Source organism: Rhamphochromis sp. 'chilingali' (assembly GCF_963969265.1).
Source record: "Rhamphochromis sp. 'chilingali' genome assembly, chromosome: 3".
In the NCBI taxonomy this organism is placed as follows: Eukaryota; Metazoa; Chordata; class Actinopteri; order Cichliformes; family Cichlidae; genus Rhamphochromis; species Rhamphochromis sp. 'chilingali'.
This window is the reverse complement of record NC_137931.1, coordinates 21,373,064-21,390,041: the sequence shown is the minus strand read 5'-3', so window position 1 is coordinate 21,390,041 and position 16,978 is coordinate 21,373,064. Positions and strand designations below refer to the sequence as shown.

The 16,978-nt window shown below is 41.5% G+C and overlaps 1 protein-coding gene across 1 annotated transcript in view; it reads right to left on the bottom strand.

Annotated features, from left to right (window-relative positions):
* Positions 1-16,978, bottom strand: part of ahr1b (aryl hydrocarbon receptor 1b) — a 67,033-nt gene that overhangs the window by 47,205 nt on the left and 2,850 nt on the right. The window lies entirely within an intron of this gene.

Below are 16,978 nucleotides of genomic sequence, written 5' to 3'. Positions count from 1 at the left end.
CGGCATCAGTTCACAAAGCTGTATGTGAGCCTGAATATCTGAGAGTCAGTGGATTTGTTTCTGACTTTAATCCAGGCAAAGTTGCAATCATGCTTCCAGGTCCAGCACTCAACAACAAGCAAACACAACAACTGTGAGGTCGACCTGCAGCTAAGACGACCAGCTGACAACAGAGGGATGACGACGCAAATGGTGACCCCATCTAATCTCATCCTCCTGCAGGCCCACGTTCACAGAGCGAGCGATGGAAATGAATTTTTCAAAGGTTCAGACGAGTGCAGAGGAGAGCACCTCCCTGGGGACAACAGAAGCAAAACAGAGAGCACTGTCTGCAAACTACAATGTGTTTGTGGGTGTGGGTGTTAAATTTTTATGAAGGACCTCTGCCTTCTCTAAAAACTGCAACCAAATCAATTTTACACTCGTCCCAAATGTCGCAATCTAAAGACCAGATCTTGTTCCATACATTCAGAAGCACCAGTTTTATAAATTTTATAAACAAGTTTTATTATTTTATTATAAAGTTTAAATTATTAAAATGTTACTAAGCATTGGTGTTAAGCCACTTAACAGTGACCATGACCTATCGGCAACAGATAAACAGTATGTGAAAGTCATGTCCTAAAGAAACAGCAACAAATCCATTAAAGACCTGACACAGGACCTAAGAGATCCATCTGGACCTTCAGCTGATCATCTACTGTTCACTGAAGCCTCATCAGAAATTGTCTCAGTGGAAGGCTGGCTGTCAAGAGGCCATTCATAAGGAAGGGAAACAGAGAGAAAAAGCTGAGGTATAAAAATTACAGAAGAACTGGACTGAAAATCAGTGGAAACAGGTCTGATGGAGTGATGGATCTGGTCTTAGTATTCTCATCAGTATGTACAGAGAAGTTCAGGAGAGAGGTACAACAGTGAGCGCCTACAGCCATCTGTAAAACATGGTGGAGGCTCTGTCATGGTTTAAGCTGGATTTCAGTCACTGTTGCTGGAGATCTCAGAAAAGTACTGTTAGATTTTGATCGAACATGCAATACCATCTGGAAAACAGTCTAAATTCTTTTTTTTATCTTTAATAAAATCCAGGCTTCCATGAAAACAGAATTTATTAAATTTAACAGAGTTAGAAGCTAGCAGAAAGTTAGCTAGCTAGTTTCCACCTAAACATGATAAAGCATGTTCTGAGAGATTTCTGAAAAATTAAAACGTACAGCTCTGCCATCGTTTCCAACATAAATGAAGACAGAAAACTACACAGCAGTGACTTTTTTAGGGTTACTGAAGTTGGACTAGCTGGTATATGATGATGTGCTACGTGATCGCTAGCGACACAGCTATGCTAGCATAACATAAACACAGTGAAGCTGGAGGATGAATGCCAAACTTTTTCCACTCGATAAAAGTTAACGCAAGGGTTTCTGGTGGTCAGGGACAAATGCAATTGCATGGCAGGATGTTGTAAACGGATCAAACTTCAGTCAGGAGAAGAACTGAGGTAATCCATCCACAATACGAGGTTAGTTATTGCCTTTTCTCATATTCCAAAACGTGCTTCGTCTCTTCGCTATTACTGTCGCCCGGCATAATTTGCAGAGGATATTGCTTGCAGCCGCTGCGATACTTTCGACCAAAACAGGTGCAGCTTGATGACATCATCAAAATGCGCTATCGCGGTAGAGCGGTATAGTCAAAATCTCTACCGTTGGCCAAATTCATATCATTTTTACTATACAACGTTTATACCGCCCACCCCTAAGTGGGACCCTATCAGTCATGGATTGGCAGAGAAAAGAAGAAAAGGCATAAAAATCCAAAGAAGAGCTTTGAATGTCCTTCAAGAAGCCTGGAGAACTATTCCTGAAGACTACTTAAAGACAGACTTAAAGGCCCGCGGGCCACATCCGTCCCGCGAGATCATTTTATATAGATTTATTATTATTGTTATGCATGGCCCGGCGATATGAGGCGCTAATAACACACAAACAACAGATCCCATAACGCAGCGCTGCAGCTTCCTTGCCAAACGCTAGGCTACTTGGGAACATTCCCGCGTTAATCAAGTCAAACTTCTGTTATTGCGAAGCTAGCCCCTCACAATGGCGAAGAGAAAAGTTGATTCTGTAAACAGAGCCTTTCAGCACAGGTGGGTGACTGAATATATGTTTACAGATATTGCTGGTAAATCCGTGTGTCTTATTTATGGAGCTAATGTTGCTGTAATTAAGGAATTTAATTTAAGACAACACTACGAGACAAAACATCAGGATAAGCTGAAAAACCTAAATGCAGAGCAGAAACTACAGAAGGTAGAAGAGCTAAAGAAGAATCTAACATTTCAGCAGACTTTTTTTCACCAGAGCAAAATCACAAAGTGAAGCTGTTGTGAAAGCAAGTTTTATTGTAGCAGAGGAGACAGCCAAATCAGCCCGGTACCACTATGAAGAGCTGCATGATGAAGGTGTGCGACGTCTTGTGTCCAGACAAAACGCACTTCATTCGTGGAGTGGAAATATTGGACATCAAATCGATGCACGGGACAACGACAGGAAAAGATATTTTTTAAAATGTATGTCAAAGTATAACCAACGTGAAATTGCCCTGGGACAAACTTGTTGGACTGACAACAGATGGAGCACCGGTGTTGTGCAGTGAAAAAAGCGGACTAGTCAGCAGGATGCGAGTAAAGATGCAGGAGGAGAACTGAACCGGTGAGTTAACAGCATATCACTGCATCACGCACCAGGAAAGGCTGTGTGGTAAAATCCTAAAAATGGAGCATGTAATGATCACCGTAACGCAAACCGTACATTTTATCTGAGCTAAAAGTTTAAATCACCGTCAATTTCAGTCTTTTATGTGGGAAATAGATTCAGAGTTTGCCGACATTCCTCATCATACAGAGGTCCGTTAGCTGAGTTGGGATAAAAATTCTCAATAGAGTTTTTGAGCTCAGCAAGGAAACCTGTCAGTTCATGGACATGGCATGTATGATGCGGTGAAGGCATTTCAAGTGAAGCTGTCACAAATGCACCAGTCCAACTTGCCTCACTTTCCCTGTTGCCAAGTAATGTTGAACCAAGTCGGCGCACTTTGCTGAACTGCACCTGTGCAGATTCAGATGGAGCTGCAGTGTAATGATACACTCGAGGAAAAGTACGACACTAAATGGCCCGCACAGTTTATTAGTTCCATTCCTGAAGCAATGCCCCAGCTCCGTCTACATGCGGCTCCAACCTTGTGTATGCTTTCATTTATTTTTTCTGGGGTTTTTGGCAGCATGTTCATATTTCTAACTTGCATAATTTTGACAGGATATATTTTTATGAAGAGCAAAATATTTAAAGTTAAAGTTAATTTTTTTAAGTTTATTTAATCTGGACTAATATTCCTGTCTGTTTTTAATTCATATTTATGTTTAAAAAACATTGTTTTAGTTTGTTCAATAAATGTTTATCTTGTTTGGCCCGCGAACTAAAGTGTGCCTTGAGTTTTGGCCCCCTGTGCAATTGAGTTTGACACCCCTGGTGTGAAGCTTGCACAATTGGGGTGTGAATCTGTTCACACATGTGATGGCCAAACCCGTGGTCACACTCTAAAGTCGGTAACTTTTGTATTTTCATTCTTCATTTGAACATAGTAATACATTTTAGTTGCCAATAACTTCATTGATTGGTTTGGATACATTTGTTCTATTTGTAAGCGCGCACATTTAGTTTACTTATGTATTCATACTACTTCATTTCTTTGCTTTCTGACTAACTTTTGTCTTTTTATTTCTTACCTGCCATCATCCCTGGGAGTTGCTGGACAAAAGATGGTAGCCAGGGTTTGAAACCATTAAATACAAAGGAAGATAATTGGACCACACCACCACTTCCTGCTGAAGGGGGGAATGTGTGTTTTCTTTACTTTAAAAACAAAGTATTTGTATTTAATTAAATATTTGAGTTTAGGGTTTAATGGGGTTTTTGATTTTCTTCTTTAGTGTTTAGTTTATTAACAAACTAGATTGTACTGCATCGTTTGTGATTTATGATTGTGTTTGTTTGTTACCCCTCATGTGTCACAATGGTCTGATCAGCCATTATATATACCCTTGTATGTCATTTCATGTTTTAGGTCAATTATGTATGTTTGGGCAGTCATTTGGTTTGTTAAGGTTGCAGTCTGTGCCTGAGTTCAGTTCAGTTTTGTTTCTTTGACCTCTTTTATGAGCTCAACATTTATTAGTCTTGTAAATATAATTTTTGGGGGTTAAATAAATGGAAACTATATTTTTCTAATAACTCCTGGGCTCCTCCTGTTTTTCAACTCGGTCCATCACATGTGGTGTCAGAAGTGGGATCCTTCAGTTGAGGAGACAGGATTTTTTTTTTTTTTTGCATTTTTCTGCCCTTTTTCCTCCCCTGACAAACTTTTGAGCCATGCAGAATGCTGTGCGCCCAAAGAGAGGAAATAAAATGGAGGCCAAAGAGGCCTTGCAGCAGCCAGAGAGGGAGAAGGAGATGGAAGAAGGAATTTCAGTTGTGGCTGGAGACACTGAAGGAGAGGATACCAGGGAGCCAACTCTGCTTGATATTGCTGGGATTCTTCAGGCTTTCATGGAACAACAGGAAGTTCGAGATAAAAAGCAGAGAGAGGATGCTATACTGCAAGAACAGCGTTTTAAAAGTTTGCAACACCAGTTTCGGCTTTTGCAAATGGAAGTGCAGGCCAGAACCACCCCACTTCCAGAGCCCACATCAACTGATCCAGAGTCTGTTGAAGCTCCAGCTGATTATCAGACACAAGCAACATCTCAGCATGAGGGTTCTGGCTCAGCCTCCATATTAACAGGTCAGTCTGTGCATATTCATCATCCTAAACTGGAGAAACTAGCTGTTGAAGATGATGTTGAACATTTTCTGACCACTTTTGAGAGAATTGCAGCTGCTTGTCGTTGGCCAGAGTCAGACTGGATTTTTCACCTCATTCCTCTTCTTACTGGTAAGGCTCGAAGTGCCTATGTTAATATGGATGTGGACGATTCACTGCAATATGAGAAGGTAAAAGCTGCCATTTTGCAAAAATATGATATAAACCCAGAAACATATAGGCAAAGATTTCGCTGTCTTGAAGTTTTTGATGAGTCCCAAGGAACTGTATGCGAGACTGAAAGAACTTTATGAAAAATGGATTCAGCCAAAAAACAGAACTGTAAAAGAAGTTGGTGAAATTATTATCTTGGAGCAGTTTTTAAGAATGCTGTGTCCTGAGCTTCAGGTCTGGATTAAGGAGCATAATCCAAAGTCTGCTGCAGAGGCCGCCACTATGGCTGATGTGTTTGTAGCTGCCCGAAGTAAGAGTCAGCCATGGAGCAACAGTGCATGGAAGGCTGCCAGAGATTCACGTCGGTCGCAACCCCCTCAGCATCCTCAGAGGTCAGCGACGGGTGTGGGTAAGCCCTTTACAAGGGAAACGCAGCCTCTGAATACCTCGAAGCCAGGTAAAAGGCCACCAGTGTGCTACCTTTGTGTACAGGAAGGTCACACTAAGCCCATGTGTCCTAATAATCAAAGCAAATTATCTCAGATGTGTTTTGTGCCTCACCAGAATGTGGATATTAAATCTGAGAGAAAGCAGTCAAATAAAATCACCACAGTTAAGATTAATGGACAAGAAATTAATGCTTTAATAGACACTGGCAGCACACAGACTCTGGTACACAGGAAATATGTGTCAAAAGACTACACATGCCCCTCTGAAACCTTATCAGTTTGCTGTATACATGGTGATGAAAGACCATACCCTACTGCTGATCTGTTTATTGAAGTGCAGGGAACACCCTATCTGTTAAAGGTTGGTGTAGCTGATAATCTGCCCTATCCTGTAGTTCTTGGGGAGGATCTGCCAGTCATCTATGATTTGTTGAGAGAAGTGCAAGAGTGCAATGTTGCTATAACAAGGGCTCAAACTAAAAATCAGGATGAGCATTATGCAACCCTCAGTGCTTTACCCTTCTTTGAGGCTGAACTAGAGACAGATCCCGGGAAGTCTCGGAAGCCACGCAGTCAAAGAAGACGTGAAAAATTTCAACACACTGTTGGAAAGACATCAGTTCAGGCTGCTCCAGATATGCCTTTAGGTTTTTCAGTACCTACGAACATCAGACAAATGCAGCAGGCTGATCCAACTTTGTCTGCCATGTTGCTGAGGGCTAAGGAAGAGGACTCTATTGAATCTGACACAAATAAAGAGCTGTACATTCTGCAAGATGGCATTTTATACCACCAGCACGGCCAGGTTAAACAGTTAGTGGTCCCTAAAGTAGCCCGTGAAACAGTGCTTACTTTGGGGCACTCCATTCCCTGGGCTGGCCACCTAGGGAAGCATAAGACCACCGCTCGCATCAAGCGATACTTTTTCTGGCCTGGTTTACGCTCAGATGTTGCTATGTTTTGCAGGAGTTGTCCTCAATGTCAGAAGACTTCAATTAGAGTCCCCACCAAAGCACCACTCCAACCTCTCCCAATCATTGGTATACCATTTCAGCGTCTTGGCATGGACGTAGTTGGTCCTGTAGAAAAAAGCAAATCTGGAAATCGCTTTATGCTAGTCATTACAGACTATGCTACGAGGTATCCTGAAGTCTTTCCATTAAAAACTGTTAAAGCAAAAACTGTAGCTTCCTCATTGATTCAACTGTTCTCAAGGGTTGGATTCCCACAGGAGATTTTAACTGACCAGGGCACTAATTTTATGTCCACACTGTTGAAAGAGGTCTATAAGCTGTTAGGCATCAGGAGTGTGCGGACAACCCCTTATCACCCACAGACAGATGGACTGACGGAGCGCTTCAACCAAACTCTCAAACAAATGCTCCGAAAGTTTGTCAATGATACAGGGTCTGATTGGGACCAGTGGCTGCCATACCTCCTTTTTGCCTACAGGGAAGTTCCTCAAGCCTCCACTGGCTTCTCCCCGTTTGAGCTTCTTTATGGCCATGAGGTGAGAGGCCCATTGACCCTGCTAAAGGACTCATGGGAGGGAGAGCAAGGTAAAGAGGAATCGGTCAATGTTATTTCATATGTCATTCATATGAGAGAAAAGCTTCAGCAGATGAGTGAACTGGCTCAGAGTCGTATGGCAGCTGCTCAGAGGCAACAAAAGACTTTGTTTGATAAAAAAGCTCGCCACAGGAGTTTTGTCCCTGGCCAGAAGGTTTTGGTAATGTTGCCAACTTCTGACAGCAAGTTGCTGGCAAAGTGGCAGGGACCCTTTGAAGTACAGAAGAAACTTGGACCTACTACCTATAAAGTTTCTACACCAGGTCTCCAGCGAGGGAGTAGAGTGCTCCATGTTAACCTTCTTAAGGAATGGATTCCACGCACTGAGAATAAAACAGAGGGTTTGCTTATTCACAGCGTGGATGAGGAGGAAGAAGTTAATGACTACTTGCCTTCAGTAACAGTCTCTGTCCTGGACCCGAGCCATCTCACCAGTGAGCAACAGTCTCAGGTAACGCCTCTGATTAATTCAGACATATTTCAAAAGTACCCAGGTCGCACGAGTCTGGTGGAGCATGACATTGTTTTAAAACCTGATGCAGCTGTGAAGCGTATGAGTTACAGGATACCGGAACGCTTCCTGGTGGAGTTAAAGGAGGAGGTGGACCTCATGCTGTCTCTTGGAATCATCCAACCTTCAACAAGTGAGTGGTGCAACCCTGTTGTGTTGGCTCCGAAAAAGGATAGCACGATACGTTTTTGCATCGACTTCAGGTACCTCAATTCCATATCAAAATTTGACTCTTACCCGATGCCACGCATTGACGATCTCATTGAGCGTTTGGGGAAGGCAAAATATCTAACGGCCATTGATCTCTCCAAGGGATACTGGCAAGTACCTCTCACTAAGCAGTCTCAAGAGTTGACAGCATTCCGTACTCCGTGGGGATTGTTCGAGTTCACAGTCTTACCATTTGGTCTGCATGGGGCCCCAGCAACATTTCAAAGGCTAATGGATAAGGTACTCTGTGGGCTCTCAGCATTCACCTGTGCGTACCTTGATGATGTTGTTGTTTTCAGTGGAACTTGGGAAGAGCATGTGGATCACCTAAGGATCGTGCTGGATCGGCTGTGTTCCACAGGCCTTACCATCAATCCAGCAAAGTGTGCTCTTGCTAGGACTGAAGTCCAGTACCTCGGGTTTACTGTTGGAGGTGGGACAATTAAACCACAGGTTGACAAAATTAATGCAATTGCATCATGTCCTCTTCCACAAACCAGGAAACAGCTGCGATCCTTCCTCGGCATGGCTGCGTTCTACAACAGATTCATTCCCAACTTCTCAGCTAGAGCAGCCCCACTGACGGACAGGATTGGCTCAAGATGTCCCAATAAGATTCGGTGGACAGCTGAAGCTGTTGCAGCTTTCAAAGACCTTCGCCAGTCCCTGAGTAAGGACCCCGTTCTGCACTCATCAGATTTCACAAAAGACTTTACATTGCAGACTGATGCTTCTGAAAAGGGTTTGGGAGCAGTGCTTCTGCAGGGACCATTAGAGGATCGACATCCTGTCGCCTACATCAGCCGTAAGCTGCTACCAAGGGAGAGCCGCTACGCAACGGTTGAGAAGGAAGCCTTGGCCATTAAATGGGCACTTGACTCTTTCAAGTATTATTTGCTGGGAAGAGAATTCATCCTTCAAACTGACCACAAAGCCCTGCAGTGGCTGGAGAGAATGAATGACACTAATGGGAGAATCACTAGGTGGTATCTGGCTATGCAGCCATACCGGTTTAAGGTTCACTATATCCCTGGTAAAGACAACACCATTGCTGATTACCTCTCTCGCTGCCTGATGGGAGATCCAGAAGTGGGGGGGGTGTGTGATGGCCAAACCCGTGGTCACACTCTAAAGTCGGTAACTTTTGTATTTTCATTCTTCATTTGAACATAGTAATACATTTTAGTTGCCAATAACTTCATTGATTGGTTTGGATACATTTGTTCTATTTGTAAGCGCGCACATTTAGTTTACTTATGTATTCATACTACTTCATTTCTTTGCTTTCTGACTAACTTTTGTCTTTTTATTTCTTACCTGCCATCATCCCTGGGAGTTGCTGGACAAAAGATGGTAGCCAGGGTTTGAAACCATTAAATACAAAGGAAGATAATTGGACCACACCACCACTTCCTGCTGAAGGGGGGAATGTGTTTTCTTTACTTTAAAAACAAAGTATTTGTATTTAATTAAATATTTGAGTTTAGGGTTTAATGGGGTTTTTGATTTTCTTCTTTAGTGTTTAGTTTATTAACAAACTAGATTGTACTGCATCGTTTGTGATTTATGATTGTGTTTGTTTGTTACCCCTCATGTGTCACAATGGTCTGATCAGCCATTATATATACCCTTGTATGTCATTTCATGTTTTAGGTCAATTATGTATGTTTGGGCAGTCATTTGGTTTGTTAAGGTTGCAGTCTGTGCCTGAGTTCAGTTCAGTTTTGTTTCTTTGACCTCTTTTATGAGCTCAACATTTATTAGTCTTGTAAATATAATTTTTGGGGGTTAAATAAATGGAAACTATATTTTTCTAATAACTCCTGGGCTCCTCCTGTTTTTCAACTCGGTCCATCACATGTGGTATAAATAAACAACCTGAAAAGGTTGCTTGAAGTCCTTGATTTCAATTTCACCTGTTTTAATGACCTGCAGGACCCCTGCATCAGTTTCGTGTCCTAAGAACATGCAGGTAAAAATCAAAGGAAATACTCCTACTTTAAGGACAGCTCTGCATGGATGTGAATGTGGAACAATTTGATGAGAATAAATATGAATAAAATCATATCAACATGAAACAGCTGTGTAGTGCAGCAGCTGTATTTTCTTCTTTGATAGTAAATTTGCTGACAAGCGTCTTTCAAGTTCACGAGTTTTGCCAGATGTCATGAACGCAGCATCGAAGTCTGATGTGACATTTTCTTCTCCTTCATTTGCTGCTTCATGAGGCGGAATGAAATCTGATGCACAAAGACATAATCACAGAGGTTGAAGGGAGAGTTGAAAGTTCACTTGAAATGTTCTCAGTGTTTGTGATGGGCTTACAGATTTTTGGTTGGTATCTGTGTAATGGAGACTTCACAATAAGCTGCGCACAAAGTAGGTTGTAAAATCCACTGATGAAAAGTTAAAGTGATGGCACTGTTTTCTCTTTTATGTATATTCAGTGAATGTATATATATGTTTTTAAGCCTTTAAGTCTGGATCTAACCGAACCCAAAGGGGAAAAGCTTCACACAACAGCTTTCCCCCTTTGGTGTAAAACTATTAAGAATTATCTTCATACTTTATAACCCTCAAATAGGGCTGTGCGATATGACCAAAATCTCATATCCCGATATAAGACATCTATCGTCCGATAACGATATAAATCACAAAAATGTAACATTTTCTGTAAATTCTGTGAATCTCGGGCAGCTCGACTTACGTGGAGTGTTTCCAGCTGGGCGTCGTGTACCTGGAGTCGAGTGTTTTAACTGATGCATGAAACTATACATTTTTAGACATAAGTTGTAACGGCCGCCGTTTTCTTTGTGAGTATTTATTACACGGCGTGCTGCGGGGAAAAGCCTGTTCTAACGTTTGAGTCTACGGTTTATTTTTTAGCACCTGACGGCTCTTTTTGCTTCTCATCCGTAAATACTCTGCATACTCTTTCACGTGATTCAGTTTATTTTGAAAAGTCTCAGCAGGATCTTAAGCTTTATTGGTGGAAAGGTGGAAAATAAACAAGCGGACACGCGATGGTTTTACCGTCGTTGTTGCTAACGACAACGCATAAAAACAGGCGCTTGTCCGTCTGTAGTGTGGTTATATAAAATATAAGAGAAAGAGAGAACTTTAAGACATTAATATAGCAACAACAGTGACCGTCAAAATGATGAAAAAATATTGCCGTAAACAGTTTATTTTGCGACACCACGAAACAAACGATAGCGTAAAATGAAACGATAGACGTTTTTATATTGTGTTACGTTCCCCTGGGGGGGGTCTAGGCGGTGAGGGGGAAGTAACAAAAGTGACCGGGTCAGAAAAAGGAGTCAAGGAGGCGAAACAGTTAAATAAAACAGTTTTATTGAAGTAATTCAACTAAAAGAGACGGACAAGCCGTTATCACCATAAAACACCAAAACACAAACAAAACTCAGGCGTTGGTCAAATAAAGCAAAAAGTCAAAAGGAAAGCGCAGCTCACTAGCTGGAAACACCACAAGACACTCAGCTCACTAGCTGGAAACCACTCTACTGGCACTCTGGCCCAGAGCTCACCCTGCTCTGGGCTTAAATACCCTTAATTGCTGATGGGAGTCAGCTGTACAGGAGGGAAAGGTGGCATCTCAGGCAGGGGAGGTAGTGGGACACGCCCACACAGGCACCCTCAGGAGAGAGAGAGAGGCTAGGGCCGTAACAATTCTCATCCGATATATATCGTTATATCGAACAGCCCTACCCTCAAATGTAACAAATCTAATGGTTAAACCTCCAAAAATGGACTATTCTAAGAATGATGTTGGCCCTTTTTTAATTCTGTAGTAGCAATACATCTCAAAGAAGTTGGAACATGGGCAACAAAGGACGGGCAAAGAAAGCGGCATAAAAAGAAACAGCTGGAGGCACATTTTGGAACTAATTAAGCTAACTATCAACAGGGCAGTAACGTGACTGGGTATAAAAGAAACATCTTACAGAGGCAGGGTTTCTCAGAGGTTGAGCAGGGTTCACCAATCTGCAAAAATTTGCAGGATCTCCTGTTGTGAACTGGTGTTATATGAATGAAACCTAAGGTAATTGGAAAAATGTCAGGAACATTGACTGTGACCCAAACTGTTTATGTCACATATCGGAATCAGTTGATAATTTCTTGATGCATCCCTAGGAGTGAATTTGTGACATCACAGCACTGCAGATTCTGCTTTGTTCAATCAGCTGCCCCCTTTCCTCTTCAAAGGCTCTGTAAAGCATCCATGAGTGGATTATCCCGCTGTGTTTTCATTCTCTGGGGCTTTCATCTCATCTCTGTTAACTGTAGTGCTCAGTTTGCTTAGACGTACATTATTGTGTGGCTGAAACCCAGGTGTTAGGGTCATCTCATGACCACAGGCACGGGGAGCTGACCTACAATACGTTTGTGCTGTGCTACAGCATGAGGATAGGGGGGTCACTCAGGGTTCACGCACTTGTATGGAGATGCTTCTGCAGGCTGTTTTTGAAGCTTCTGTTGTGCATTTTTAGCTCTACAGAGGATTTGAGTGGAAGAGTTAATAACTCAGTAAGTTCCCCAGGAGACAGTGGCATAGCAATACACTGTGTAGAGTGGATCAGGTGAGCTAAATCATCCAAACTCATACTTATCTGATAACTAGCTAACACTACAAACCAATGTTTTGATGCATACTCAATGATCCAGGTAAGTAAATCCCAAAAGGTTGATTCTGTTCATCTGGACATAACGTTTTCAGTGGGAGAAACGTTTCGTCACTCATCCAAGTGACTTCTTCAGTCTCAGCCGACTGCAGGATTCCCCAACCTTATAAACAGTACATTTGCACAGAAACTGAAACCAGCCCGCTGAATGAACAATGGGCTGTGAGGTCAGGGTTGGGGGCCATAAGCTTTGTCCCAGAACACGGAGCAAAAGAAACGAAGAGAGAAGGAAGTAAGTAACCCAGACAGATCCAGAACTCCAGCACAGAGGTCAGAGGTCACAGACAGAGTCCTTTTCAGGTTACCAAAGTAAATCCAGGTAACTCATCTAATGGTGAAAGTAATGTTTCAGTCAGGGCTGGGGGGGGGGGGGGGGGGGGGGGGGTTCTCATCTGTGAATAAAAATGCATTTTACTTGAAACAAGAAACAAGAAAAGAAAATTTTATTATTATTTTATATTCAGAATATCCCCCAGATCACTGTGAAAGTTAGTAATAAACAAAAATGGCTGAAATACTGTTGAATTGTATCTGTATTTGTTATATTTACAACTTACAACTGCTACTTCAAAATATATATATGCACTGAATCATAATGCAGGTAAAATTTACGTCATTCTGGAGCTTTGTTTGAGGAAATGTTCTCTTACTAGACCTCCCTAAATTTTAATTGAATACTCCTGCTGTGAACAGTGTGTTTTGCAAGACCACGATGAAATGTGTGAATGTATGAAACGCTGAAACAGCACTTTTGTGTCTTTTTTGTCATAATGCACGTCCCTAATAACTACACACACACACAACTCACAAACTACAACATATCATCAAACTATTGTTATGCAACACTGTGATAATGAAAAAGGATGAAATTAAAGAAGGCTGCAAGTCATTCCCTGTGTTATCTGAGATTTGCAGCGCAGTTTGGGACGAGTGGTTCCTTCACAGTTAAAAGTAATTATGGACACAGACTCCTTGTTTTACAGTCAGTCGCTCTATTTTGGGTCATGCTCTAAAAAACTCAAAGATTATTTTGTAAATTTGGCTCATTCTAAGTGTGAGAAAAGAGAATTATCCAGGATATCCAAGCACTTTGTGGCTTTATATTTATCATTTGTGGCCGTTACTCTTTTAAAATGTTGCTCTAAATATCTCTAAAATGGACAAAAATGCAGGTTTTAAAAACCAAAATAAGTCTACAACACACAGATTTGTGAGAAAACAAAAAGCCACTATTAATGGTTCAACACACGATTTAATGCATCCTCAATATGTTGAATGAATAATGAAATTAAATCAGAAAATAAAGCATAAAGCAATAAAGGTTATTATTTTTAGGAGCTACGTCTGTGTACTCTGATGGCCATATGTAAATCCTTTTTGGTTAGTCTCATTACTTAGATTAAGTTTATATCAGTTTATATGAACACACAAAATAATCTTGCATAAACTGGCAAAGTCGCGTTCTCCCTCACACTGACTGACGCTGGAGGATTTTTCAGGCTGAGCAGATTTCTGAGGGCTGTTTGTTGTTTTTGGACAGATGTACAATCTGCTTTTAATGGATAATCTGTGAAAACATTCAGCGCTGCCTCACACACACACACACACCCACGCGCGCACGCACACACACACAGAGTAAAATCCATCTGCTATGCCTGTAAGCCCGCTAACTCCTCGACAAAGCTGATCCTTCTGCACTTTTGCACTTCTTAAACAGAGTCTGAATCACAGACGCAAGGGTCACCACCAATGTTCCCTCTAAGTTTTCATGTGTCTGAGCAAACACACAAACTCCCTGAGCGGTCCTTTAGATGTGTGAGGACACGCCAGCATCGAATCCATCCAAGTTACATGGTTTATTAAAATAATCAAATTACAGCATTTACATTTATGTTAGACTACTTTTAATTAAGTGCTTTAGCCCACTTACAATTAAAATTTTAAAAAATCTTGTTCATGACTTGTGTAGTATGTTAACACTATTGGAAGTAAAAATAACATGAACTCCAATTTTTAAAACGCAACTTTCTTTTTAAAAAAAAATAGAGCTCTGACTTGTATTATGAGTATGAGTCTGTGGTCTGGGAGAGAGTCTGTAGCTCTCTGTCTGCAAAATACAGTATATAATGACCAATGTTGGGCAATTAATTATATAGTTACTTCTAGAGCAGAGCGATATGGCCAAAAATATTTATCACGATATATATTTGAAAATTTGCGATAACGATATAACTGACGATATAATTGATGCGAGACAAAATACAACTCCACAACATTACTAGCGCAAAAAAACCCCATCCATTTATTTTCACTTAAACAAGCAGCTGGTTTTTTTATGTGCATTACAGTGATATAAAAACGTAACAGTGCAAATGCAAATTCCTTGCTGAAGGTTTAACCAAAAGGCATTTCCAGTAGAAATGGGCTGACATATCCTGAGCATAACCATGTATAATATCCACTGAAGTTAAAAAGAGCACCACCAACCACAATCACTGACACCCTTACAAACACCATTGCCTTCATAATCAAGCATTGAGCCTCGCTCTGTTGTATAAACTCTTCAGGCTCAACGTGGTTGAATTATTAACTGCAGGCAGCTCCTAAGTTACTCTCTGTGAGGACCCAAATATAAACTCCTTAAACAAGAACAGGATATGTTTCTGTGTCCTTGCTACAGAGTTCCTGCACAGCTTTAACCTCCTAAGACCTGAACTCTTCCATGGCATGCATTTTAAATTTCTCTTTGATATTTGGGCATATTGGGACCCGATGAATGTAAAAACAAGGAATCACCAGATTTTTTTTAACCCGATTTGTACATTTGTTTTAAATTTTGATAAAACAGAGGCTGTATAATGTCCTCGTAAATGGATATCAGACCCTTGTGGAGCAAAATTTAGTATTTTGATCTAGTCAATCCAAAATGTGATGGCCACATATGTGGATGCCAGGTCCTGGGAGGTTAAAACGGCAAAAGTGATGCTTTTAAGTCACAATTTTAAAGGTAATAGCTAAAAGTTAGAACTTAGCTGTATTGTTTTAAGCTGCCAGAGAAGCCAAATTACATTTTTGAAAATCACTTCAACAAGGTGCTGGAAACATTCCTCAGTCTGGTCTATATAGACATGATAGCATCACACAGTTGTTGCAGATTTGTTGGCTTCACATCACAAAGGTGCTATCTGGACTCAGATCTGGTGACTGTGGAGCCCATTTGAGTACAGTGAACTCATTGTCATGTTAAAGAAACCAGTTTGAGATGATCTGAGCTTTGTGACATGGTGTGTTATCTTGCTGGAAGTAGCCATCAGAAGATGGTACACTGTGGTACAATACTCAGGTAGGCTGTGGTGTTTAAATGACGTCAGTTAGTACTAAGGGACCCAACGTGTGTTTTGTTCAGTTTTGGTGAACCTGTGTGAACTGTAGCCTCAGTTTCCTGTTCTTAGCTGACACGAGTGGCAACCGATGCGGTCTTCTGCTACTGTTGAGATGCTCTTCTGTATACCTTGGTTTTGACAAGTGTTGATTAAGTTTCCTTCCTATCAGCTCACAGCAGTCTGACCATTCTCCTTTGACCTCTGACATCACCGAGGCATTTTCAACCAGAGAACTGTGGCTCTTTTTCACACCATTCGCTGTACACTCTAGAGATGGTTGTGTGGGAAAATTCCACTACATCAGCAGTTTGTGAAATACTCAGACCAACAACAACAACAGCATGTTAAAATTTGCTTAAATCACCTTTCTTTATTATTCTGATATTCGGTTTGAACTTCAGCAGGTGGTCTTGATCACGTTGCTAAATCCACTAAGTTGCTGCCATGTGATTGGCTGATTAACGAGTAGCTGAACAGGTGGACTGAAAAAAGTGTCTGGTGAGTGTATATATTGCATCTGGTCAGATCTAGTCTGCACTGTTTAGCAAGGTGTGGGTTGTAATGGAGGAAGCAGGATTTTATTTAACCAATGACAGAGTCCCAAAGAGGACAGAAAGGCAAGCAGCAAAGTCTGCACTCAAAACATGGAAACTACATGGGAACCCCCCCCCCCCAAAAAAAACCCCTCGTCTCCTCTGTCCTCCTACCTGTGACCTAGACATTAGTCTTACTACAACACACTGAAGGTTTCAATTCCTAAAATGCAACTGAAGGACAAAGGGGAGAGGAGGCCACAGGAGGAACTGTAATCACCCAACTTAGTCCCAGCTACCTTGCATCAGAGCCTCACTTATATAAAATCTGGTTCAGCTCCATCACAAACAGCTGTGTTAAAGTGACTGATCTTCCATCTGATGAATCATTTCTTTGCCTTACAACAGTAAAAACCTTCCTGACTCTCCCATCTGCTGGCCCGCAGACCGCCTCTCTGACCTCCTTTCTGTGTACTTAAAACCCTCTCGGCTCCATCTCTGTCTGCATGCTTTCTGCCTCAGTGTCTGCAGGTTCTTTGTGAGGTGTGAAAAGCTACTTCAGGAGGCGAGGAAGGAAAAGGGCAAAGCTGAC